This window comes from Pristiophorus japonicus, chromosome 18, assembly GCF_044704955.1.
Source record: "Pristiophorus japonicus isolate sPriJap1 chromosome 18, sPriJap1.hap1, whole genome shotgun sequence".
Taxonomy (NCBI): domain Eukaryota; kingdom Metazoa; phylum Chordata; class Chondrichthyes; family Pristiophoridae; genus Pristiophorus; species Pristiophorus japonicus.
Window position 1 is genome coordinate 109,048,577 of NC_091994.1, and position 24,507 is coordinate 109,073,083.

Consider the following 24,507-nt stretch of genomic DNA (forward strand, 5'->3'; position numbering starts at 1 on the left):
GGCAGAAGGTCTATGTTTCTATGTTTCTATGTTTCTAAGGTCAAAAAAATTAACGCTACCACCCATTTGATCGTGCTCGCGGTATCGCCCATTTTGAAAAAAATAAACTAGGTGTTTTGCGAATGAGCGAGAAGCCGGCGTTCTGAAAACCCTTTTTTACCACCCACGCCAGAATTAATGCCCATTTTTGGGCGATAAGCACAAAAGTGGAGGCTCTAGCCCCTGGTCTTATGGCATTTCCACACCAACTCTATCTTTGTAGCTTTTTCCAATGACATCATTTTGAAATCTGTGCATTGTCAGATTGTTTGCTGAAGTTTATAGCCTGAGGATACCGAGTGCGTACTGCGCTGAGGATTATCGGCCACTGCCAGCCCATATTAGAAAACCGCTGGGCATTGGGCACAATTTCCCACCCGCTGATTTCACGTGTCCGCACTTTCCTCTTATGTCCGGGTGATGGGTGTCCAGGACAGTCACTTGGGGACGTGCTTCCGGCACAAATCCGCAGCATAACTAAGGCCGCCTGTTTCCACATCCGTATCATTGCCCGTCTCTGTCCCTGCCTCAGCTCATCAGCTGCTGAAGCCCTCATCCATGCCTTTGTTACTTCTAGGCTTGACTGTTCCAACGCAATCCTGGCTGGCCTTCCACATTCTACCTGTTATGTATTAATGTTTGGGGGTCACCAGACACCAGAGGGCGCTGCGGTCGGAGGTCCTCGGGCTGTACGCATGTGGCATGTGTGCTTGGTCACCTGTATATCAGCTGGGTGTCTTTGTCACGCTGGCACTCTTGGGCTGGAATAAAGATGGATCAGGTTGCACCTGAGTGAGTTTACAGTAACCAGACTCTTGAGTCATTACAATTGGCGACGAGGTAATTTAAGAAACTTCGCATGCACAATGGGCACTGTTGGAATCCTGGAGAGATTCGTGGAGGGCGAGAATTGGGCGGATTTTGTTGACCGCCTGGATCAGTATTTTGTGGACAATGGCATGGAGGCAGAGGCCTACGCAGTTAAGCCTAGGGCAGTTCTCCTCACCGTTTGTGGTCCGAAAATTAACGGCCTTATGAAGAATCTTCTTTCGCCTGTACGTCCGGCGGAAGAAGGGTACGAGGAATTGTGTACGTTGGAGGGTAACCATCTGAAGCCAAACGAGGGGATCATCGTATCACGCTACCGTTTCTACACGCATGTTCGTGCTGAGGGCCAGGACGTGTCGGGATTTGTCGCCGACCTGCGACGTCTTGCTGAGCCGTGTAAGTTCGGGAACATGCTGGAAGACATGCTGCGTGATGTCTTTGTGTTAGGCATCAGCCATGATGTGATCCTCAGGAAGCTGTTGGCTGCAGAGACGCTGGATTTGAAAAAGGCCATCGTGACTGCCCAGGCATGCATGACGACGGATGATAATTTGAGGCAGATATCATCGATGAGTCGGAGTTCCACGGCAAGTACTGTAAACAAGATGCCGTCGTTTTCGGGCAGAGCTGCTTACGTGAAACCTGCCGCTGCTCAGAGCCCGCCAACTGGTTCGATCCAGATTTCACCCTGTTGGCGTTGAGGGGGCAATCATCGGCCTCATCAGTGTCGGTTTAGACAATACTCATGCAATGGATGTTCAAAAGTGGGGCATCTTCACAGGATGTGTCCACAACGGAGCAAGCGTGGTGCGGCTCACCACGTGGTTGGTGAGGACCAGTTCAGTGATGGCCCGGATACGCAACCCGAGGAGGAAGTGAATGGATTGTATTCGTTCCTGAGCAAGAGCCAGCTGATAGTCGTTAATGTGAAGCTGAATGGCGTGCCTGTATCAATGGAGCTGGACACGGGTGCGAGCCAGTCGATAATGAGCCCAAAGGACATTCGACAAGCTGTGGGACACTAAGGCTGCGAAACCGAAGCTGAGTCCAGTCAATGCCAGGTTGCGTACTTACACTAAGGAACTCATACCGGTGCTCGGCAATGCAGCAATCGAGGTGTCATGTGACGGTGTGGTTCACGAGCCACCATTATGGGTCGTCCCAGGTAATGGTCCAACGCTGTTCGGCAGGAATTAGCTCGAGAAAATCAAGCTGAACTGGAACGATGTCAAGATGTTGTCCTCAGTAGATGATACTTTGTCTGCTCAAGTATTGACAAAGTTTCCTTCTTTGTTTGAACCGAGCATTGGTAATTTTATGGGAACCAAGGTGCAGATTCACTTGGACTCCAATGCAAGGCCTGTCTATCACAAAGCTCGGTCTGTTCCGTACATGATGAGGGAGAAGGTTGAAATTGAGCTTGACAGACTCCAGCGTGAAGGGATCATATCACCGGTCGAGTTTAATGAGTGGGCTACTCCCATTGTTCCTGTGTTGAAGACTGATGGCACTGTCAGGATTTGTGGGAACTACAAGGTTATGATTAACCGATTTTTGAAACAGGATCAGTATCCGTTACCAAGGGCTGATGAACTGTTCGCCATGCTAGCTGGTGGAAAGTCGTTCATGAAACTGGATCTGACGTTGGTCTATATTACCCAGGAGCTTTTCGACACTTCGACGATACTCACCTGCATCAACACCCATAAAGGACTGTTCGTCTACAACAGGTGTCCTTTTGGGATTCGTTCGGCTGCAGCCATATTTCAGAGGAATATGGAGAGTTTACTGAAGTCCGTTCCTAGAACTGTCCTGTTTCAAGATGACATTCTGATCATAGGTCACGACACTGCTGAACATCTGAACAATCTTGAAGAAGTCCTACAGCGTCTCAACAAAGTGGGACTCAGGCTGAAATGCTCGAAGTGTGTATTCATGGCACCTGAAGTCGGATTCCTCGGGAGGAAGATTGCTGCTGATGGCATCAGGCCCACTGATTCGAAAACCGAGGCCATTAAAAATGCACCCAGGCCTCAGAATGTGATAGAGCTGCGTTCGTTCCTCGGGCTACTCAACTACTTTGGTAATTTCTTACCCAGATTGAGCATTTTACTAGAGCCACTGCATGTATTACTAAGAAAAGGCGACAACTGGGTCTGGGTGCATCTCAAGATAGAGCCTTTGAGAAAGCCAAGAATCTGCCATGTTCAAACAAGTTGCTTGTTCATTATGATCCGCGTAAGCATAGAAACATAGAAACATAGAAAATAGGTGCAGGAGAAGGCCATTTGCCCTTGGAGTCTGCACCACCATTCAATATGATCATGGCTGATCATGCAACTTCAGTACCCCATTCCTTCTTTCTCTCCATACCCCTTGATCCCTTTAGCCATAAGGGCCACATCTAACTCCCTTTTGAATATATCTAATGAACTGGCATCAACAACTTTCTGTGGTAGAGAATTCCACAGGTTCACAATTCTCTGAGTGAAGAAGTTTCTCCTCATCTCAGTCCTAAATGGCTTACCCCTTATCCTTAGACTGTGACCCCTGGTTCTGGACTTCCCCAACATCGGGAACATTCTTCCTGCATCTAACCTGTCCAAACCCATCAGAATTTTATATGTTTCTATGAGATCCCCTCTCATACTTCTACATTCCAGTGAATATAAGCCTAGTCGATCCAGTCTTTCTTCATATATCAGTCCTGCCATCCCGGGCATCAGTCTGGTGAACCTTCGCTGCACTCCCTCAATAGCAAGAATGTCCTTCCTCAGATTAGGAGACCAAAACTGTATGCAATCGTACATCAAACATGTCAGACCAACAGCGCTGCAAGACAGCAGTGGCCCGATCAACTCACCCATGCCAGAAGTGACAATCAGATGATCAACCAGGGAGCGCAGAGTTCCGGATCGCCTCAACCTGTAACTAACTCAAATCAAAGACTTTTGGGTGGGAATGGTGTCATATATGTATACTCGGTATATACTATGCTGGTACCATTAGAGGGTGCAACTATGGGAGACCCAGGCAGGAACTGTATAAAAGGCTGGGCACCACATTGCTGCCTCACTCTGGGTTACAATAAAGAGACTAAGGTCACAGCAGCTCAAGCACAGCACTAGGCCTCGTGGAGTTATTCTACAGATAAGTAGAGACATATTAAGCGTCTTGTATTGGCCTGTGATGCTTCATCATATGGGGTTGGCTGCGTACTCCAACAAGCAAATGAATCGGGCAAGCTACAACCTGTTGCGTATGCTTTAAGAAGTCTGTCTAAAGCAGAAAGAGCTTACAGTATGGTAGAGAAAGAAGCTTTGGCCTGTGTGTATGGGGTTAAAAAAAATGCACCAGTACCTGTTTGGTCTTCGTTTTGAACTAGAAACGGATCACAAGCCACTAATTTCATTGTTTGCGAAAAACAAAGGTATTAATACCAATGCATCATCCCGCATTCAAAGGTGGGCGCTGACATTGTCTGCCTATGGTTACGTCATGCGTCATAGACCTGGTACTGAGAATTGTGCCGATGCACTGAGTCATCTGCCCTTACCCACAACTGAGACAGAGATGCCTCAACCTGCAGATCTACTGTTAGTAATGGATTCTTTTGAGAGTGAAGGAACCCCTGTCACTGCTCAACAAGTTAGGATCTGTACCAGCCATGACCCTATTTTATCAATTGTGAAACGGTGTGTACTCAGTGGTGATTGGTCTGCCATACCTATGGAGATGCGTGAGGAAACCAAACCTTACAACCGTCGCAAGGATGAGCTGTCCATTCAGTCGGACTGTTTACTGTGGGGTAATTGTGTTGTTATGCCTAAGAAAGATAGAGAAAAATTTGTACATGAACTACATAGCACTCATCCTGGTATTGTCATTATGAAGTCCATTGCCAAGCCTCATGTATGGTGGCCTGGAATTGACTCTGATCTGGAATCATGTGTGCATCAGTGCAATACTTGCATGCAGCCAAGTAAAGTACCAGCGGAATCTCCGCTGAGTCGTTGATCGTGGCCATCCAAACCATGGTCGAGGATCCACATTGATTTTGTGGGCCCTTTCCGAGGAAAATGTTTTTTGTCGTAGTAGATGCATATTCTAAGTGGATCGAGTGTGTTATTATGTAATCCAGCACATCTACAGCTACCATTGAGAGCCTTCGTATCATGTTTGCTATTCATGGTTTGCCTGACATTGTTGTGAGCGACAACGGATCTTGCTTCACAAGTCTTGAGTTCCAGGAGTTCATGAAACTCAGTGGCATCAGACATGTGAGATCAGCTCCATTCAAGCCTGCTTCTAATGGTCAAGCAGAGCGTGCCATTCAAACGATCAAGCAAAGTATGAAATGTGTAACTCAGGGCTCACTGCAGAGACGTTTGTCATGTATATTGCTCAGTTAAAGGTCAAGACCTCATACACTTACTGGGGTTCCTCCTGCTGAACTAGTGATGAAGAGAAATCTCAAGACCAGGCTTTCTCTTGTTCATCCTGATTTGAATGATCGTGTTGAAAACAGACGTCAAAGTCAGCAATGGTGTCATGATCATGTTGCCGTGTCACGTGACATCTCGGTCAACGATCCGGTTTATGTACTGAACTATGGTCAAGGTCCAAAGTGGATCACCGGCATTGTTACAGCCAAGGAGGGTAACAGAATGTTTATTGTTGTGCTCAAGAATGGGCAAACATGCAGGAAACACCTTGACCAGGTTAAACTGCGGCACACGGATGAACTGGAACCGAGTGAGGAAGATGCAGTCAGTGACCAACCAACCATTGTTGACCCATCAGAGGACTCTGCTGACATTACTGACTCTGAACCTTCAGTCTCTGATGTGGTCATGACCACTCCCATCAGATCGGCTACTCAGCCCTCAGTCTCAACAGACTCAGAACACTCACCCAGAGCCAAAGTTGAACTGAGACGATCAACTCGTGAGAGGAAAGCCCCAGACCATCTTAATTTGTAAAAAGACTGTTGTTAAGATTTTAAAAGGGGGATATTGTTATGTATTAATGCTTGGGGGTCATTAGACACCAGAGGGCGCCGCGGTCGGAGGTCATCGAGCCATATGCATGTGGCATGTGTGCTTGGTCACCTGTATATAAGCCGGGTGTCTTTGTCACGCTAGCACTCTTGGGCTGGAATAAAGATGGATCAGATGGACCTGAGTGAGCTTACAGTAACCAGACTCTTGAGTCATTACACTACCCTTCATAAACTAGAGATAATCCAAAACTCGGCTACCCGTGTTCTAACTTGCACCAAGTCCCGCTCACCCATCACCCCCTGTGCTCACTGACCTACATTGGCTCCCGATTAAGCAACGCCTTGATTTCAAAATTCTCATCCTTGTTTACAAATCCCTCCATAGCCTCGCCCCTCCCTATCTCTGTAATCTCCTTCAACCTCACAACCACCATTCCCCGCCCCCCCCACCCCCCCTCACCCCCGAGATATCTGTGGTCCTCAAATTCTGCCCTCCTGATTATAATCGCTCAACCATTGGCGGCCGTGCCTTCAGCTGCCTGGGCCCCAAGCTCTGGAACTCCCTGCCTAAACCGCTCCGCCTCTCTATCTCTCTTTCCTCCTTTAAGGCACTCCTTAAAACCTATCTCTTTGACCAAGCTCTACCCTAATATCTCCTTATAAGAACAATAAAAACGTAAGAAATAGGAGCAGGAGTAGGCCATTCGGCCCCTCGAGCCTGCTCCACCATTTAATAAGATTCTGGCATATCTCTTGATTCCCTTAATATCAAAAAAGTCTAGCGATCACTGTCTTGAATATCCTCAATGACTGAGTCTCCACAGCCTTTTAGGGTAGAGAATTCCAAAGATTCACCTCCCTCTGAGTGAAGAAATTTCTCCTCATCTCAGTCCTAAATGGCTGACCCCTTATTCTGTGACCCCTGGTTCTAGACTCCCCAGCCAGAGGAAACATCCTCCCTGCATCTACCCTGTTCAGCCTTGTAAGAATATGACTGGGTGTCAAATTTTGTTTTATAACGCTCCTGGGAAGCATTGGAACATTTTACTATGAGGGTTTCTGCCATCCTTTCAGGCAGTGAGTTCCAGACCCCCACCACCCTCTGGGTGAAAACATTTCTCCTCAAATCCCCTCTAAACCTCCCCTCAATTACTTTAAATCTGTGCCCCTGGTTGTTGACCCCTCCACCAAGGGAAATAGGTCCTTCCTATCCACTCTATGTAGGCCCCTCATAATTGTATACACATCAATTAAATCTCCCCTCAGCCTCCTCTGTTCCAAAGGAAACAACCCCAGCCTATCCAATTTTTCCTCATAGCCAAAATTCTCCAGTCCAGGCAACACCCTCATAAATCTCCTCTGTACCCTCTTTCGTGCGATCAAATCTTTCCTGTAATGTGGTGACCAGAACTGCACGCAGTACTCCAGCTGTGGCCTAACTAGTGTTAGGGGAAGATACCTAATGTAATACAGGTTGAACCTCTCTTATCCGGCACTCTCGGTACCTGGCCTGTTCTGGATAAAGGATTTTTCCGGACGAGGGGTGGTCACGTTAAATTGGATGGTACAAGTACTGAGCAAGGGGATATTGGGGCTGGCTGGCTTGGGGCTGGGAGTGCAGCAGAGAGATCATGGGGTGGGGGGGGTGGTGGGCGGGGGTGGATCGCGGGGTCAGGCCAGCAATTGTGGGAGTCAGCAGCGAGGAAGGACTTCAATTTGTTCCTGTCGGAGTTCTGCGCATGCGCCACCCGGTGGCCGGGAATGGTTCCGGACGAGGGGTGGTTCTGGATAAGGGAGTTCTGGATAAGGGAGGTTCAACCTGTAACTAACTAATTGGGGCAGATACCTGGCGGGAGAGGTCAAATACTTTGTAACTTTTCACAGCCAGAAAAACAAATTTTAAGGAAGAGATTTCTTACCCAATGTGTTTAAAGGGGAAGTTCAAAATAAGGATGCAAATCCCAAAAAGGATCTGAAGATACGGTCTATTTAAAAATTAATTGGTTCCCTGTAAACCTGCCTGTTGCAGGCAATGGTGAAATAGTTGGGTACAATCAATGGTCCCATAGCTGAGGTGGGCTAACCGTGACATTTGGTACTTGGTTAGCTTACAGTAAAACAGGAAGAATGGTTGCTGCTTTTTTTACAAAATATAAAACCACAAGGAAAATAGTAGACCTCTAACCACTATGGCCTGCGTTTTCCATTTTTGGGGGGGAATAAAAGGTTCATTTTCTTGATTTGTGCACAAATCAAATCAAAATGGCAAGTTAATCTTCAGCCCTCCACCGTGGCAACATCAGATCCGCCCCCTCCTGGTCTGGCAGTCAGAGACCCCCTCCCTGTAACGGAGTTCCTACTGGGATCCCACCAACCACGGGTAACGATCCTCAGCCCAGGAAAATGGGTCATAAGCGGAAGCCCACTCCGTCCACCCTGCCCCAACCCCCGTGGGCCTTCGGGGCCATTATTTAGTGTGTCAGCCGTGGCTCAGTGGGCAGCACACTCGCCTCTGAGTCAGAAGGTTGTGGGTTCAAGTCCCACTCCAGGGGCTTGAGCAAATAAATCCAGGCTGACACTCCCAGTGCAGTGTTGAGGGAGCGCTGCACTGTTGGAGGTGCCATCTTACGGATGAGATGTTAAACTGAGGCCCCATCTGCTCTCTCAGGTGGATGTAAAAGATCCTATTTTGAAGAAGAGCAGGGGAGTTATCCCCGGTGTCCTAGTCAATATTTATTCCTCAATCAACATACCAAAAACAGATTATTTGGTCATTATCACATTGCTGTTTGTGGGAGTTTGCTGTGCGCAAATTGGCTGCCGCGTTTCCCACATTGCAACAGTGACTACACTCCAAAAGTACTTCATTGGCAGTAAAGCGCTGTGAGATGTCCGGTGGTCATGAAAGGCGCTATATAAATGCAAGTCTTTCTTTCTTCTTTATGGGAATGAGGTACCAAAAGGTTGAGTAGAGATCAGTGGTGCTAAAGGTTCAGGCGAGAGGGGTGGTGTCTGAGAGACCAGCAGAAATAGGGCAACGGTCTTGCCTATTGAATGCTCCTCATGGCTTACTTCAGGATACAAACCTTCGTGACCTTGCTTGCCAATAAAGAGCGTGTGTGGAGCTGTCACATAGTCCTTGCCAACAGCAGTCCAACGGATGGATGTATGATTGATCTCCAGAGAAGTGTGAGGTAGTGCATTTGGGAGGGCTGACAAGGCAAGGGAATACACAATAAATGGTCGGACACTGAGACGTGTAGAGGAACAAAGGCCCCTTGTGGTGCATGTCCACAGATCCCTGAAGGTAACAGGACAAGTAGATAAGGTGGTTAAGAAGTCATAGAGAATGCTTGCCTTTATTAGCCGAGGCATAGAATACAAGCGCAGGGAGGTTATGATTGAACTGTATAAAACACTAATTAGGCCACAGCTAGAGTATTGCGTGCAGTTCTGGTCACCGCATTACAGGAAATGTAACCCCTCATTACTAGAGAGGGTACAGAGGAGATTTACGAGGATGTTGCCTGGACTAGAGAATTGTAGCTATGAGGATAGATTGGATAGGCTGGGGTTGTTTTCTTTGGAACAGAGGAGGCTGAGGGGAGACCTTATTGAGGTGTATAAAATTATGAGGGGCCTAGATAGAGTGGATAGGAAGGACCTATTTCTATTAGCAGAGAGGCCAACAACCAGGGGGCATAGATTTCAAATAATTGGTAGAAGGATTAGAGGGGATTTGAGGGGAAATGTCTTCACCCAGAGGGTGGTGGGGGTCTGGAACTCACTGCCTGAAAGGGTGGTAGAGGCAGAAACCCTCACCACATTTAAAAAGTACTTGGATGTGCACCTGAAGTGCCGTAACCTACAGGGCTACGGACCTAGAGCTGGAAAGTGGGAATAGGCTGGGTAGCTCTTTGTCGGCCGGCACGGACACGATGGGCCGAAATACAATTCCTTTCGTGTTGTAAATTCCGGGCCTATGAGCTACATCTAATCAATTGTGATATAAGTTCATCAATCTGAAAACCTTAACTCTGTTTCTCCCTCACCCACTGAGTATTTCCAGCATTTTCCATTTTAATTTCTAATATATTTTATCGTTTGACACTTCTTGATTGTGCAGAAAAGGAGGAAGCGTTTTCTTTAAAGCAGACCAAACTAAATGTGTGCACTTCTGGCCCAAATCTAACCAGGTGAAAAAATAAGCAGATCCCTGACACATAAAATATGTCCACAGGCAGTTCGAATGGCCAATTGCAGTGTGCCCCAAAATCCTGCTGATGGCTCCTGCATGCTATTATCCTTATGCTCTTCCGAAATTCCTTGCCGCTGTTCCTCCTCCAAGCCCATGATGAGACATCTGCCTTAGGCTATTCCGGCACACTCCTGGCTGGCCTCCCATATTTCACCCTACATAAACTTGAAGTCATCCAAAAATCGTCAGGCGGTGTCCTAACTCGCACCAATTCCCGCTCAGCCATCACCCCTGTGCTCGCCGACCTACATTGGCTCCCGGTTAAGTAATGCCTCTATTTCAGAATTCTCATCCTTGTTTACAAATCCTTCCATGGCCCTCGCCCCCTCCCTATCTCTGTAATCTCCTCCAGTCCCACAACCCCCCCCCCCCGAGATGTTTGCGCTCCTCAAATTCTGCCCTCTTGAGCATCCCTGATTGTAATCGCTCAACCATCGGTGGCCGTGCCTTCAGCTGCCTGGGCCCCAAGCTCTGGAACTCCCTCCCTAAACCTCTCCGCCTCTCTACCTCTCTTTCCTCCTTTAAGACGTTCCTTAAAACGGTCATCTGCCGTAATTTCATTTTATGTGGCTCAGTGTCAAATGTATCTGTTTTGTCTTATAACACTCCTGTGAAATGCCTTGGGACAGTTTGCTACATTAAAGGCGCTATATAAATAAAGTTTGTTGTTGTTAGTTAACGCTGTGCAGATTGAGCCTAACGATACAATTATGCCCACTTTCACTGGGACATCGAAGGCATTACTTTAACAGCTTAAATGTTTGCTCAATGAAGGCCATGGTTCACACATGTGCACCTCTGTAACCGCTGGGGCAAGGAGTATTGTGCAGAGGCGCCATCAGCCATGATTGCAAAACATAGTCTATGGGGCTGAAATTCATCACTCACTGCCCGCTGCCACCGACACTCCTCCTGCAGATCACCCAGTGCCACTTTCGGGGTGGCCTGGAGCGGGAGGGAGGGGAGAGCCGACGGGAACCACCCACTGACATCAGCGGGCGGCCGAGTGGCGCAACTGAGCTCCCGCCCGCCGAGCTCCCAGATTCCTGCGGGCGGGACTCGGCGGCAGAACAGGGGACAGACCGCTGGCTGGAGGCCGGTCTGTCCCCGACGGTGAGTATGAAGAACCTGAAAAAAAGGCAAGTGAACATTTTAATACTTTTTTTCAACAGCGACTTACGTGCGTGGGGTCCCACGAAGACCTTCGGATACTTTTATTTTTTTTTAACTGTTGTTTTTTTTTTTCCAGGTCTTCGACCCTCCGAGGGCCCGGCTCCATCCTCGGCGGCACGTGGGCGGCAAGCGCCTCTGCCGGCGAGAATGAGAGCTCCCGCCCGCTGCCGCTCAGATTGGTGGCGTATGTCGTCCATTTGCCGCCCGCCGACCTTCGAGCGACCTCAGCGATAAATGTACCGTCCGGTACCTTGGTGGACATCGGTGGCACTTTGGGTGGGTGGAGGCCTTGATGAAAATCAACCCCTATATCTCCAAAGAACCAGTCTTCCAGCTGTCCTCCTCTGTTAATGAGCTGTGTCACAATTGATTGTGTCAGAATGAAAGCATTGTGGGAACTCTTTGAGATGTGTGCACTGATGTGCATTATTTTCTGGCAGGAGTTGAATATCACTTGCACATCAATGGAACAAGAACTTGCGTGTACATTATGCCTTTCATGACTTCAGGATGTTCCAAAGCCCTTCACAGCCAATGAATTACTTTGAAAGTGTAGTCCCCAGTGTCAGCCATGGCTCAGTGGGCAGCACCCTCGCCTCTGAGTCAAAAGGTTGTGGGTTCATAGTCCCACTCCGGAGACTTGAGCACAAAAATCTAGGCTGACGCTCCCAGTGCAGTGCTGAGGGAGCGCTACACTGTTAGAGGTGCCATCTTTCTGATCAGTCGTTAAACCGAGGCCCTGTCTGCCCTCTCAGGTGGGTGTAAAAGATCCCATGGCACTATTTCGAAGAAGAGCAGCGGAGTTATCCCCGGTGTCCTGGCCAATATTTATCCCTCAATCAACATCACTAAAACAGATTATCTGGTCATTATCACGTTGCTGTTTGTGGGAGCTTGCTGTGCACAAATTGGCTGTCACTTTTCCTACATTACAACATAGTACTTCATTGCTTTGACACGTCCAGTGGTCATGAAAGGCACTATATAAATGCAAGTCTTTCTTATAGCTGTTGACAAATAATGAGTTTGATTTGATGGAATATTCTCTGATCTTGCCGATACTGGGTTACGAGCACTGAAAAAATATTAACATGGTGTTGCCTAAATGATGCTGAATGTTAATTAAAAAATTACATTTGAATATAAATATATTAATAAATATTGCATGTATAAAAGATGGTGGCATGAACCATCAGAATTCATGCATGATCTCTTTATTGCACTAGACATGTTCCAGACTGTGTTAAACGTGGTTCTATTGTGAAGAATAAGTTTATTTATCGTTGATTATTTTCCCTGTTTTGGTGGCAACAACAACAACTTGGGTTTATATAGCACTTTTGATGTAGTAAAATGTCCCAAGACGCTTCACAGGAACGCTATAAAATAAACTTTTGACACCATGTCATATAAGGAAATATTCGGACAGGTGCCCAAAAGCTTGGTAAAAGAGGTAGGTTTTAAGGAGCGACTTAAAGGAGGAAAGAGAGGTAGAGAGGCAGAGAGGTTTAGGGAGGGAGTTCCAGAGCTTGGGGCCTAGGCAACAGAAAGCACAGCCACCGATGGTTGAGTGATTATAATCAGGGATGCTCAAGAGGGCAGAATTAGAGGAGTAATGTGAATAAATTACTTATAATTCCACAAAATCTTAAGCAGTTGAGTCCAGCGTTGCTCGGGCATGACGTTCTGGTGATTCTATCATCAAAGTAGAAGAGATCTTATCAGAGATAATCTTCAAAAGTTGCAATAGATTCTCAGCAATCTGATGCTCTTTAGGAATTTGTTTTTTATATTTGCTGGTGTAATGCGTGCACGGTGAGTCTGCTCACCGGTTGGTTGAGCTATTGAGTTAGGAGTGGCTTAGCCAGACACGTGATGTTCACAAGATTCAATAAAACCCCAGCCAGTTGGGTTTGGGGGATCCACGATGAGGCAGGTGGTTGTGAGCCTGGTGGACGAATTAGTAATGTGTAGTGTGATTGTTAAACCTTTTTCTAATAAACCAACTAGTTCTTAATAGCAATGTGTTGCTATGAATTCTTAAACAAAGAACCCATGAAGCAAATACATTACAGCTGGGAATGAAAACATAAGAACATAAGAAATAGGAGCAGGAGTTGGCCATTTGGCCCCTCGAGCCTGCTCCGCCATTTAATATGATCACGGCTGATCTGATCTTGGCCTCAACTCCACTTCCCCGCCCACTCCCCATAACCCTTGACTCCCTTATCGCCGAGGAATTTGCAATTCCGTGCAGATGTTCAGTTCTGAACTAACAGCTTTTTCCACAAGGTTTCACCATTGGTTTACTGACCCACAAACACAGCAGTGTCATGTATCCTACATGGTTACTGCTTGTACTATTACAAGGTGTGCCACCAGAGGGCACTGCAGTGGGAGATTTGTAGGTTACCTGTACAGGTGTGCCTGGCCTAGTATAAAAGGCAGGCCACCAGCTGTGATCCTCTCTCTGGAGTTATCAATAAAGAACTAAGGTCACTACAGGTCAAGCACAACACATTGTCTCGCGGAGTCATTATTAGAGTATCTGAAGACATAACAAGTAGACCTCCCGGCAAGCTGCCAGAAAATGCAACCACTGCCCCCCACCCCCCCCCCCCCCCCCCCAACCACACCGATGGGCAAAAAAATTAAAGTATAAAAGAAGAGCCTTGGCAAAGGAGGCGTTTGCGGTTCCAGCATCCACTGGTCCATCTCCATCCTCGTCTCAAATCTGCCACGTCCTGCCAGACTCCTCAAGGCCGCTAATGCTGTGGGTTTAGAGGCTGCCTGCGCGGGCATGCTTTGGAGAGGGCGGTGATCGGAGCGGCGATCTCCAAAATGGATGAGCGGGCGTCAACGCGACTTTGCGTGCCGATCGGCGTCACGCTCCGACTCATTACCATGCTTTCGGCGAGTGCGGGCAACGGCAGCGCTGCTGACCTGCCAAAAAAGGCGTCAGCTGCAGCACCCGCCGGCAGCCAGGGAAAGCGCGGCGGCCACCATTTTGTCCGACGAACCGGGTGGTAACAGCTGACGCTAAACCCACGAAGTTTTAGCCCTCATGTGTTTCAATCTGTTTGCCAATTATGATGATTCCCTGCCGAGCAATCGTGAGGCGTCTGTCTCCGATGAATGTTCCACTGTAAGTTTACACAAATTGGCTACGCTGCAAGTTCACACGCAGCGGACGTTACATCTTCTACAGCAAAAGCTTTTGCACTACATTTTTATTGAGATTTTTATTGAGTTCTTCAGGATAATAATGCCACAGGAACAGTTGACGAACAGTTCTAACTTTATCCAACAAAACAGCGCAGATAAAAATTAAAATTGCAATCTTAGCTGGACATATGAAATAACTCTGAGAACCAGGGGTCACAGTCTCAGGATAAGGAGTCGGCCATTTAGGACTGAGATGGGGAGTGATAGAGAATTCAAGCAGGTTGCAAAGTTGAGAAAACACAGACCCCTGCCTACGTGAGAGTTAGCACATTGCATTGAGCTATAACTCACGCTTGACATTTCAGGACTTTCGGCTGGGAGCCAATCATGGGCTAACAACATATCAATTGAGCCAATAAGGTCAAAGAGGGTGAGCCAGGTATAAGAACAGCCATTGTTTGCCATGTGTTTTAGAAGAACAAAGAGCTGGAGCCCTGCCAAGGTTCTGTTGCTGCTGCTGGAATAAAGTTATGTAAAACTATCACCGGAGTTCGCATCTCATTGAAAATTAAGAGATCTAACAGGGAGAAACCTTTTCACTCAGAGGGTGGTGAATCTTTGGAATTCTCTGCCCCAGAGGGCTGTGGAGGATCAGTCTTTGAGTATATTCAAGACAGAGAGCAATAGATTTTTGGGCTCTAAGGTAATTAATCTTATTGAATGGCAGAGCAGGCTCAAAAAGTATGTATGGTCTACTCCTGTTCCAAATTCTTATGTTATTCTTATGCAGCACCAAATGGGAGGCACAATCCCCTGCAACAGAGATCGATAGATTTTTGGATATTAAGGGAATCAAGGGATATGGGGATAGTGCAGGAAAGTGGAGTTGAGGTAGAGGATCAGCCATGATCACATTGAATGGCGGAGCAGGCTCAAGGGGCTGAATGGCTTGCTCCTGCTTCTAATTCTTATGTTCTTAAAATCAGTAAACGCTGAAAATGCACTGCAAGTCTATTAGCTTCGAAAAAGGAAAGACAGAGTTAGAAAGTGAAATCGATCTACGAAAGTTCATCGACCTGAAACTCTGTTTCTCTCTCCACACATGCTGCCTGACCTGCTGAGTATTCCCAGCATTTTCTGTTTTTACTTCTACATTACGGAAAAGATGTGATTGCATTAGAGAGGGTGCAGAGGAGATTTATGAGGGTGTTGCCTGGACTGGAGAATTTTAGCTATGAGGAAAGATTGGATAGGCTGGGATTGTTTTCTTTGGAACAGAGGAGTCTGAGGGGAGACTTTATTGAGGTATATAAAATTATGAGCGGCTTAGATAGAGTGGATAGGACGGACCTATTTCCCTCAGCAGTGAGGTCGACAACCAGGGGGCATAAATTTAAAGTGATTTGTAGAAGGATTAGAGAGGAGAGGAGGAGAACTTTTTTCACCCAGAGGGTGGTGGGGGTCTGGAACTCACTGCCTGAAAGGGTGGTAGAGGCAGAAACCTCCGCATTTAAAAAATACTTGGATATGCCATCATCTTACTTGAACATCATAATGCACTTGAAATGCCGTAACCTGCAGGGCTACGGACCGAGAGCTGGAAAGTGGGATTAGGCTGATTAGCTCTTTGCCGGCCGGTGCTGACACGATGGGCCGAAATGGCCTCCTTCTGTGCTGTAAATGTCTATGATTCTATTCTATGATTCAATGAGTAAGGGACAAATCATTGCATTTTATATTCAGCAGGTAAAGAATAAGATGAGATATCAGAGAATGATTAGCTGTGTGAGCAGAAAGCTTCCCACATTGTACACTTGTATTTTTTTTTAGATTGTGTGAGAGAATGAAAAGACTGTGATTATAAAACGTACTGATTGAGCTTTGAGCAGGGTGAGATTATCAAAATTCCTCCTCTGGACCTTGATACCACCAATCCCAAAGTTTGAGCAGCTCTGTCTACCATGCATTGGGTCATGCTGGGTTTCAAATGACATTATCTGAGTACATCATGCACTGACTGAATAGAGCTGGGTATATCAGTCCCTACTGGGCTGGGTATATCAGTCCCTACTGGGCTGGGTATATCAGTCCCTGGGCTGGGTATATCAGTCCCTGGGCTGGGTATATCAGGCACTGGGCTGGGTATATCAGGCACTGGGCTGGGTATATCAGTCCCTGGGCTGGGTATATCAGTCCCTGGGCTGGGTATATCGGTCCCTGGGCTGAGTATATCGGTCCCTGGGCTGGGTTTATCGGTCCCTGGGCTGGGTATATCAGTCCCTGGGCTGAGTATTTCAGTCCCTTGGCTGGGTATATCAGTCACTGGGCTGGGTATATTACTCTCTGGGCTGGGTATATAGTTTCTGGGTGGTATATCAGTCACTGGTCTGGGTATATAGTTTCTGGGTGGTATAGCAGTCCCTGGGCTGGGTATATGATTCTCTGGGTATATGATTCCCTGGGCTGGGCATATGATTCCCAGAGCTGGGTATATCGGTCCCTGGGCTGTGTATATCACTCCCTGGGCTGGGTATATGATTCCCAGGGTTGGGTATATCTGTTCCTGGGCTGGGTATATGATTCCCAGGGATGGGTATATCGGACCCTGGGCTGGGTATATCTGTCCCTGGGCTAGGTATATCTGTCCCTGGGCTGGGTATATGACTCCCTGGGCTGGGTATATCAGTCCCTGGGCTGGGTATATGATTCTCTGGGTATATGATTCCCAGAGCTGGGTATATGATTCCTTGGGCTGGGTATATGATTCTTTGGGTATATGATTCCCAGGGCTGGGTATATGATTCTCTGGGTATATGATTCCCAGGGCTGGGTATATGATTCTCAGGGCTGGGTATATGATTCTCTGGGTATATGATTCCCAAGGCTGGGTATATGATTCTCTGGGTATATGATTCCCAGGGCTGGGTATATGATTCTCAGGGCTGGGTATATGATTCTCTGGGTATATGATTTCCAGGGCTGGGTATATGATTCTCTGGGTATGTGATTCCCTGGGCTGTGTATATCAGTGTCTGGGTGCAGTGCCCTGCGCTGTGAGCGCTGTCGAGCCCATTGCGCTGTTGGCCGGCTCCGTCCGCCCGGTTATTGGCTGCTCATCAAATGTGGAGCCGCACATCTTTCGGCACTTCCGCTTCTCAAGTCTGACGGGGCCTCCATTTTTTTGCACTTTAGTTTAGTTTTTTTGTGTGTGTATATATATATATTTTTAAAAATTACCAGGAGCCACCTTGGGGTTTGGGGCTGGGGGCAGGAGGAGCTGTGACGCCGCGGCGCCCAGGGTCCAGAGCTATTTCAGTGGGACATGAAACTGCACTGCCGCTTCTCCGGAGCCTGAGAATCCTTGGCAAACCGGTACCTACCCTCCATCAGTGCACCCAGGGGCACACACCGCGCTAACTCATGTGCTTGTTTTTTTGTGTTTCACTCTCTTAAGAAGATTAAAGCCGAGTATCAACATTTTGTATGTCAACAAAGCAAATAGCATGTTTATTTTCGTCCTTCTAGTGGTGTATTTGTGTATGTATGTGTGTGTGTGTCTCGGTTGCTTTCAGTGATTCACTCTTGTTTTCCTTCACTTTAACCAGGGCTGAGCTCTCTGGTCCGGTTCAGCGGCATGGATTCGGCCCGACTGCGGAAGTGACTGAAAGAACCAGTGAGTAATGTTAATGTATTGACCCAGTAAGGATTGTTGTGGTGTGAGCCATTATTCCCATATAGATATATATATATATATGTGTGCGTGTGTGTGTCTATTGTTTCAGCCAATCTGCCTGCACTCAAAATGCTCCTTTTTAAAAAGATGCAATATTAAATTTACAATACATTGTCTTTTTGAAGTGATTCGCCCAGAACGAGAATGTGTCTTTACAATGAAGACGCTATAATGGCATAACTGGTGATCCAACATTGTGCTTGTGTGCTTGCTGCACTGCATGTTTTGAAGGGACTTGTGTCAGGCACATTTGAAATATTTTCTGCCATTTTTCTTTTTTACAATCCAAGAGCTAGGGTCATTTAACTGAAACAGTATGAACAATATTTTAAAATAACTTATTTTTGACATGGGGTGTTGTGAAGGGGGGCTGGGGGGCGAGGGAGCTCTTGTTTGCTTTGGTTGTGTTGCAACTGATGGGGAAGTGCCTCAACTTGCTGATAGTTAATGGTCCGAATGATCCAAGTATATGGAGCATAGAAATACAGGGTACTCTCCATGTGTCATTACCCACTGAATATAAGGCATCCGTTGCTGTACAGTTGCTATTTATAATCCTGGTATATTTTACAATGTTTTCTGAAGAATGTCACGCATGCAGTGTCCACTCTGAAAGGGTTACAGCCAGGCACTGGAAACTATTCTAAATCAAAGTACAGGTAAATAAGTCCTGAAGTAAATAAATGTTAACCCACAACCACCCCAGATCTCTGCGCTCCTCTAATTCTGGTTCTTGAGCACCCCGATTTTAATCGCTCCACCATTGGTGGCTGTGTCTTGAGCTGCCTGGGCCCTAAGCTCTGGAATTTCATCCTGAAATCTCTTCTCCTCTCTACCTCTCTCGCCTCCTTAATACCTATTTCTTTGACCAAGCTTTTGGTCATCTGCCCGAATATCTCCTTATGTAGCTCAGTGCCAAAAGTTTGTTTGATAAAGCTCCCTTGGGACGTTCGACTACATTAATGGCGCTATATCAATACCATAAATTAATATGCAAATGAAACATGTCCCATCATGTTTATAGTGTTCAGTCTCACAAACGTTGGTGTGCAAATCATCTAGTGAGAAATGAGGAGAGGAAATCTGGGGCATTGTACCTCAATGCTTAGAATATTAGACCTCATCGTATAGATGTTACTGTAAGTAGACTGCTGTTCAGGCCCTTGTTCCTTCCTTGCAGAAATGAGAGAGCGAAAGTGCAGGATTGTCTCAGTTGTTCTGTTGTTTATTTAAAAAGGTAACGAGGAGCATTTCATTGCACGGTCCCAAGGGATTGCATCAGTCTATTTTGCAACATGCAGTATTCCCAGATAAAAGCGAAACACAAAATAGTTCTATTTTAGAATCTCATTGGTAAAGCAGCGTTTAAGGGATTTGCCCAGTGATCCGATTAATTGTTGTCTTCATGAAAAAAATTTAATTTCTGCTTCCGAGTGGTATTACACGACATGTTATTAGAGTTACAAACAAGTCACATTCCATTCTTGTATGGTATTCTGGGATTTTTTTTTTAACCTTATCATCATAGGCAGTCCCTTGAAATCGAGGAAGACTTGCTTCCACTCTAAAAGTGAGTTCTTAGGTGACTGAACAGCCCACACAAGAGATTGGTGTGCAAAATTAAAGCACATGGTATTGGGGGTAATGTACTGACATGGATAGAGAACTGGTTGGCAGACAGGAAGCAGAGACTTGGGATAAACGGGTCCTTTTCAGAATGGCAGGCAGTGACAAGTGGGGTGCTGCAGGGCTCAGTGCTGGGACCCCAGCTATTTACAATATACATTAATGATTTGGATGAAGAAATTGAGTGTAATATCATCAAGTTTGCAGATGACACTAAACTGGGTGGCGGTGTGAGCTGTGAGGAGGATGCTAAGAGACTGCAGGGTGACTTGGACAGGTTAGGTGAGTGGGCAAATGCATGGCAGATGCAGTATAATATAGATAAATGTGAGGTTATCCACTTTGGGGGCAAAATCACGAAGGCAGAATATTATCTGAATGGCGGCAGATTAGGAAAAGGGGAGGTGCAATGAGACCTTGGTGTCATGGTACATCAGTCATTGAAAGTTAGCATGCAGGTACAGCAGGCGGTGAAGAAGGCAAATGGTATGTTGGCCTTCATAGCTAGGGGATTTGAGTATAGGAGCAGGGAGGTCTTACTGCACTTGTACAGGGCTTTGGTGAGGTCTCATCTGGAATATTGTGTTCAGTTTTGGTCTCCTAATCTGAGGAAGGACGTTCTTGGTATTGAGGGAGTGCAGCGAAGGTTCACCAGACTGATTCCCGGGATGGCTGGACTGACATATGAGGAGAGACTGGATCGACTGGGCCTGTATTCACTGGAGTTTAGAAGGATGAGAGGGGATCTCATAGAAACATATAAAATTCTGACGGGACTGGACAGGTTAGATGCAGGAAGAATGTTTCTGATGTTGGGGAAGTCCAGAACCAGGGGATACAGTCTAAGGATAATGGGTAAACCATTTAGGACTGAGACGAGGAGAAACTTCTTCACTCAGAGAGTTGTTAACCTGTGGAATTCCCTACCGCAGAGAGTTGTTGATGCCAGTTCGTTGGATATATTCAAGAGGGAGTTAGATATGGCCCTTACGGCTAAAGGGATCAAAGAGTACGGAGAGAAAGCAGGAAAGGGGTACTGAGGCGAATGATCAGCCATGATCTTAATGAATGGTGGTGCAGGCTCGAAGGGCCGAATGGCCTATTCCTGCACCTATTTTCTATGTAATATGGGAATTACAGTCTCTGTCACCGGTCCAAGGAAAGGGTGGGTGGGACAGGTTTGCTGCACGCTCCTTCCACTGTCTGCACTTGCTTTCTGCATGCTCTCGGAGACGAGACTCGAGGTGCTCAGCGCCCTCCCGGATGTACTTCCTCCACTTAGGGTGGTCTCTGGCCAGGGTCTCCCAGGTGTCGGTGGGAATGTTACATTTTATCAAGGAGGCTTTGAGGGTGTCCTTGAAACGTTTCCTCTGCCCACCTTGAGCTCGCCTGCCGTGTAGGAGTTCCGAGTAGAGTGCCTGCTTTGGGAGTGTTGTGTCGGGCATGTGGACAATGTGGCCCGCCGAGCAGAGCTGGTCGAGTGTGGTCAGTGCTTCAATGCTGGGGATGTTGGCCTGGCTGAGGACGCTGACGTTGGTGCGTCTGTCCTCCCAGGGGATTTGCAGGATCTTGTGGAGACATGGTTGGTGGTATTTCTCCAGCGATTTGAGGTGTCTACTGTACATGGTCCACGTCTCTGAGCCATACAGGAGGGCGGGTATCACAACAGCCCTGAAGGCCATGGGATATGTTCTATCTCCATCAGCTTCATAATTCAATCCACTGGTTTAAGGTGGTTGAGTAAGTTAAATTCCATTTTTAATTACAAGTCATAATAGGATTTTTCTGGGATCTTTACTTGCATTTTAGAGTTCATAATCCTTTCACGAGAATAGTGATTCACCATGTTATACTTTTGGAACCCATTTTTTTTTCATGCTATTTTCTTCTTATTAACCCAAAGCATTGGGTTAAATTTTCCCGGGTCATTGGCGCTGTTTTTTTGGCGCGATGGTTTTTTCTGCTGTAATTATTTAATTCAAAGTTTGCCCTTGGAATCTGCGCCGGTGTAACTGCTTTAGTTACAATGTTTTTAGGTTAGGTTTTTTTGACGTCATAGGGGATGTTCCCTCATGTCTATGCCAGTTTTCAGCATTTTCGCAGTTTGCCCCAAATTTTTAATCCGAGGTCGACGTATCTGTCCACTCCCGAAAAACCTTCTGGTGAGTTAACAGAAATCAGCGCACGTTGAAAAATCGCGCTGAAAGACACCATTGTTTCTCATCGAAATTTTTGGAGGGAGTCTCTAACACTTGAAATACCCATAATAAAGTTCAACTTTTTTTTAACCTTCCAGCAGAGTACATGGACGTTTCTTGGACTTCTAAAGTCATCCTTTTTTACTCCCGCTATCACCGAACGTCTTCAAGCAGGGCTGGAGAGGGGGTCATAGCATCGGCCGTCAGAATCGGCCCTGCGCCCGAACACGGGCTTGGCTGGAAAACAAGCCCGGGGGCGGTGAGGAGGTAGGGGAGAGGTGGTGATCGAGTGGCTTCTGCACTGAGCCCAGGGAGGGAGGTGCCGATCGGAAGGCTGCTGCACGAGGCGCAAGACGGCAATGAGTTTGGTGGGGAGGTGGGGAGGGGGAAGGGAGAAGTCCATCCATACAGACCTTGGGGAGAGAGAACAAAGAACCTGTCCTGCCTGCGGTGTTCTTAATGGAACAAATAATGAAAATGATTCAGATTTAATGTAAAATATATTTTATTCAAAAGTTTAACAAATAGTTCTTTGTACTTAACTTAACTTTAATAAAATGATTCTTGTATCAAACTTTAAAGTTTTCAGTTATGATCACTTACAAACTCTAAGATCACTTGAAAACTTTAAGATCACTTACTAACTTTTAAACTTGTAAATTTACATAACTTACAAAAATCTTTTAATTTGAGAACAACAGTTACAGCAGTAACAATAACAACAACAACAGCAGCAGCAAAGAAAGGCTGCACCCATCTCTCCTCCACCTTATTCTAAGACTGCCCGCCGCACTTATTCTTGGTGACTCCACCACCACTGCCCGCAGGCAGTGATGCAGTGTTTCTGGGATTGGTACCAAGCTTATTCTTTCTAAGATCTCGGGTAGTGCGCACCTGTTAAAGGGGCAGCAATGTGGAGGGCCCGGCTTGGGGCTCTTCAGAGGCTGGTGTGGAGATTGGAGTGGGAGTGGCAGTTGATTCTGTCAATGGGCGCAGGGTCTGGGCGTGTTCCCTTATTGCAGCAGCTAACTCCAACATGCCGTCCCTCATGCACCCTGACAGTGTCTCGACGACCTGCAACATTCCCTCCCTCACGTTGAGCAAAACTGTCTCAACTACCTGTGACATTCCCTCCCTCATGGTCACTGACATCATTCCCATTTCTCGTGAGATTGTTGTTATTTCTCCCGACAATCCCGCTACCTCATCACCCACCCCACTGATGGTGTCCAGGAGTGATCGCGTAAGGTCAATGCTCTCCGCACTCATTGCCATCATCTGAAACACACCTGTTAGATCCTGCACCTCAGGAGAGCGTGGTCCAGCTCTCCTCCTCCTCCTCCTCCCCACAAGTGTAGCTCGCACCGCCCCCCACTGGGACTCACAGTCTGGGATGGTGGGGCCCTGGGTGTACCTCGCTGCACCACCCCACTGGGACCAGCAGCCTCGGACATTCGGAAACCATGGAATGTCCCACCAACACTCAAAGCACTAGTCACGGAAGGGGCTGGAACCTCAATGGGCGGTACCTGCACCTCCACCAAAGTCAGTAAAACAGTGGGGGCTTCATCCATCTCCATCCCCTCTCCCTCACCCCCGTGCTCTTGGTCTGGAGGGTGGGATTGGAAGATATTCTCCTCTTCAGGCTCGTCCTCGTCTGAAACTTCAGCATCGTCAGGGTTGGCCTCAAGTTCTGCAAAATATAACAGAACACAGATAAATGGTTAGCAGCAGAGGAGGGGGCAGGGTGGGTGTCATGAGTAGGCTCACACAGCACAGGCAGCAGGTTGATTTGAAGGACCAGGATGAATGATAGCACATTGCGGCAACCGAAGTGTAGCTGACGGAGACATTCACAGGATCCAAAAGCATAGCTAGCCCGTGCAGTACTTAACATTTAGCAAAGTCAGACTGTGGAATTTGCAGGACTTCCCCTCTCCCTCGAGTATGGGCCCAGCTTGTGCAGTGGTGCTTGCTTTTCTCCAGGCAGGACCCATCAAAGCAGTGACTCTCTCTTCCAAGGGTCGGTGGGTGCAGATTTGCCGGGCCATCTCCTGTTCAAGTTCTTTCCCTTTTGTTGTGTGCTGCCTTCCTCTGCAAAGATGAAAACATAACTTTTTAGAGAGGGTATCTTTCTGCTGGGTGGGACATATACAGCTGGTCACATGTACATTTACAATTGCAATTCCATTGAATAAATGAAAATATTACTTACACGAACTACTTGACCAAGGTCCTGCCACTTCTATTTACACTGGCCTCCAGATCTCGTGGTGTTCACCATTGCACAGTAATCTTCTGCAAGTTGGTTCCAGCGTTTCTTCATTTCTTTGGATGGAACTTTTATGTGACCTCTGCCGGTGTCCAGCTCCTGCCCTCTGTTCTCAGTCACAGTAACTAGTGCCTCCACTTCATCCTGTCAGAAATTTTGGTCCTTGCACCGCGTTGCATCTTGTATTGCTGCAGCTGCGATTTTTCCAATGCT

General features: G+C 47.0%; 1 protein-coding gene across 3 annotated transcripts in view; it reads left to right on the plus strand.

Annotated features, from left to right (window-relative positions):
- The first annotated feature begins 17,637 nt into the window (after window positions 1–17,637).
- pik3cd (phosphatidylinositol-4,5-bisphosphate 3-kinase, catalytic subunit delta) overlaps window positions 17,638–24,507 on the plus strand; it is a 245,206-nt gene continuing 238,336 nt past the window's right edge. For 2 of the 3 annotated variants that reach the window (XM_070860520.1, XM_070860516.1), the window contains exons 1-2: window positions 17,638–17,837; window positions 18,071–18,138. The gene's annotated coding sequence lies outside the window, so the exon portion shown is untranslated. Of the gene's footprint in view, window positions 17,838–17,871; window positions 17,888–18,070; window positions 18,139–24,507 lie in introns of those variants that run through there. The other variant, XM_070860517.1, reaches the window with a different exon arrangement.